The sequence below is a fragment of the Pararge aegeria genome, chromosome 15 (genome assembly GCF_905163445.1).
Source record: "Pararge aegeria chromosome 15, ilParAegt1.1, whole genome shotgun sequence".
NCBI lineage: Eukaryota > Metazoa > Arthropoda > Insecta > Lepidoptera > Nymphalidae > Pararge > Pararge aegeria.
In genome coordinates, this window is record NC_053194.1 from 8137112 (window position 1) to 8140688 (window position 3577).

Here is a 3577-nt window from a genome sequence, read left to right on the forward strand (position 1 = left end):
TTTACGCCTGTCACATTGCTTTCGCGAGATACGTAATCAACCTGCGATACTTCGTTGTGACGGCCTTCACCTCTGCCTCACATTTTCCTTGGGAGCACACAACCTTACTTGTATTAAATAAGCACGTCCGGATTGTGTATCATACCTAGCATTACCTAAAAAATATAAGCCACGAGTGTAAATTCACTATGTAGGTACTCTCAGCTAATGCACAGTAAGTTGTCACCACCCACTTATGGGTGTCGTACGAGGTGACTAAGGGAATATAAAGGACAATGGGCAGCAGTGCTATTACTACCATCTACTGCGTTCACCAACCCGTCTGCCCAGCATGGTTATTATGGACAAACCGTTCCATTGGGAGGATTTAGTCCAGCAGTGGACAGGTTATTGATGATTGGTGATGTACACGGGCTATGAACACAAGGTTCTTGGTTCGACTCCAAGGTTGGGCCGTCACATCAAAATGAGCATATCTCATTGCAAGAGAAAAGTATTTATAACTAAGTTTTCAGGTTTCAGTCATTTTTCTCACTTTGTAAGATCTGCCCTGTAGAACTGTCGAGGATGAGCTCTCTAGTATAAAAACTAAAAAACTTATTATGAATATTAAGCTTAATTTGCTATACTCCGCGAAAAGTAGGAGAATCTGTGTGATGTTATTTATAATTTTTTAAATCCTTATACTCCACACCAAACAGATCTTCGGCAATGTACCCTCTACGCACGTTTCGCTCTGAAACTGGAGCATCCGGAGGAGATGGTGACTTTACAATGAATAATTGTTAAGACAACAACTAAAAAAATGGAAAAATTTTATACAAGTATGCTATTACTTAAATACGGGTGCGAATTGTTATACTCATTATTTTCACACACATAACATATTATTCCGTCCGATAATAATATGTCAGATATGGTTCGCTTCACTGGAATTTAACGTGCACTTAATTAAAAGCTTTTCAACTGTTTACATAAATTTTATACTCGTGCACAATTGCAGGCTATATTTGCATTAAATTTCTGTATACAAAAGTTGGCAACGTTGACATAGCTTTGTTAACTGGAACTTGTATTAACATGGCTATTTTCGGTAAGTTTTGCTTTTATATCTTACTTTTGCTTACAGTGAGCCCTGGGGATCTATTTTACTAAAGGAACAATCGGCCGCGCCTCAGCTTAACTTCGCCAAGAATTGCCAGGAGTGCAAACCTCCAAGGTGAAGCCTCCGAATAACGTAAGATAACGGGGCACTGACAACGTAATTCGGCGCGTACGTTAAGTTTTTGGATCGGTAGTTTTTCCAATGAGTTAAAATTCAAATTCAAATTCAAAATTTCTTTATTCATGTAGGCCTATCGCAGGCACTTATGAAGCGTTCATACATACGTGTTTACATAATTGTAAGGGGATGGTGATAACTTCGTTCCAAACGCGCCCTGGTCTAAGAAGAGCCCACAACAAACTTAGCCGGTTTATTTTTGTTATCACCATCTTACAGCAAATTTATTTAGCTTCATAGCTAAATAAATTTGTTGTGAAAAAGCTTGGGTGTGAATTGCTCTAGCTTCATAGCTAGAGCAATTCACACCCAAGCTTTTTTATCGTTTAAGTAATCCGTAATATTATAATGGGATTTTTCTGTAACCTTACGTTTTTTATAAACTTTGAACTTATTAAGAGATATCTCAAAGATTACATTTGGTAATTTGTTATAAAATAATATACAATAGCCCTTGAATGAATTTGCAATTTTGTATAGCCTAGTAAACAGTTCTAGCCGTATTACATAATATGTCTGTTAACTAGTTTCCCGAATAATTAAGCGAATGGATTGCCCTATGTCATATGCCTTTCCGAGTTTTAAGCCACTCTCACAGTTGATTGGTTGCTTAGCAGTGCGAGAAGGAAGTAATAATAAGCAGTAAGGAAGTAAGGATAAGGAAAGTGAGCATATCAGTAAGGACTTCTGTGCCAATAGCAGTAAAAAACGACGATTGCACTACCTACTCATTGTTTACGAATAACACATGTCAAACGACACTGTCACATTATATAAAGCTCACATGTTAATGTTTTAATTGCTGTTGGGTCGATATGATGTACGAAGGCTTTTAACATATATGTAGTTCGAACAGCCAATTCTTCATGTGTTTGAGATTCATAGATGATTTATTATTTAGATCATGAACTAAGACGATAAGGGTGTTTAGTTACTTCAGAGTTTAGATGCTTACAAGCAGTACTTTAGTGTAATAATAAGTTTATGAGGCTAGTTCGCTATTGTAGGCACGCAAGTATATAGACACATTATAAGTGATGACACAGTGAAATGGAATTTAACAACCTTCGGCAATTCGACAACACTTCTTAAGGCAGCTCTCTGGACAGAGAAAAGAATAGACGTTTCTAAATTAAAGTTTATAAATTACTCTTTACTTTGATGTCAATGCATTTCGATACCTACTCGAAAACGACTCTACTACAGCAAGCGAGTAAGACCTTACGCTAACGCTAAAGATCATTAGATTAAATTATTAATAAATAAACAATACTATTATAAATTTGACAAACATGTAGCTTGAAACTTACATCCTAGACTTGGGATAAGCAGCTGGTTAAAGTAAGTGGAATAAAAAAAAACCATTTGTTAACTATGAATGGCTTGGAATGTTATTTCTGCTGAAATAATAGTTCTGTATTCTGATTCAGACGGTCATAGAATATATTTCATCGAGGGAAAATAATGCGTTCCTGCGGGATTTCCAAAATAAAAGTGGGTGAAGTCATTAAAGCAAATCAATGTTATAAATAACCAAAAAAGTTAAGGTTAAATAAGTGTTAAAATTAAAATTATTGACGGAGACAATCAGATATGGCTGAGCCTTCAAATGAGAAGACCTACCATAGATTTGGTTATATCCTCTAACCAATACAGCCCAATTTTATTTACATACATTTACAGCTTTATTTTATTTACAGCTTTTAGCGATGTAGTCATTTAAGTGGAAGATCCAATCCCCGGCTGTATTTTGAGAATGCATAGTTTTTGATATTGCTCCGGTCTGATCTGGTGGGAGGATTCGGCTCGGCCGTGGCTAATTAAAAGCTTACCATCCAAGACGTGCCGCCAAGTCAGTCAGGGGTTTTGGTTTAAGCCAACTGCCATAGCCCTTAAAGATAAGCCAGTTACTTACTTAGACTGCGTAAACATTTACCACAAGAGGAGATTTTAGTCAAGGTCTAACGCAAAATCGAAGTATATTACTACCTCTGAATTCTTCTACTTACCTATCAAAGTCCCATCAAAAACGGTATAGCGGATTCGGCGACTTTTTTGTTTTGAGTAACTTAGCTTATATATAGTAGGGTCTTTCTTAGATTATTATTTACTTCTAAGAAAAAGGAATACATACAAAACCACAAGCAGGCAAAGCAGCGTCCTTACCTAGTGAAGGTAACTCGTATAATAAATAACCCTATAGTTGGAAAACATCTGAGAGAAGCTGGAATTTGTATACGTCCCTAACAAAACAAGGTATTCAGAACTTCACAAAGTATGTAAACTTTATAAGTT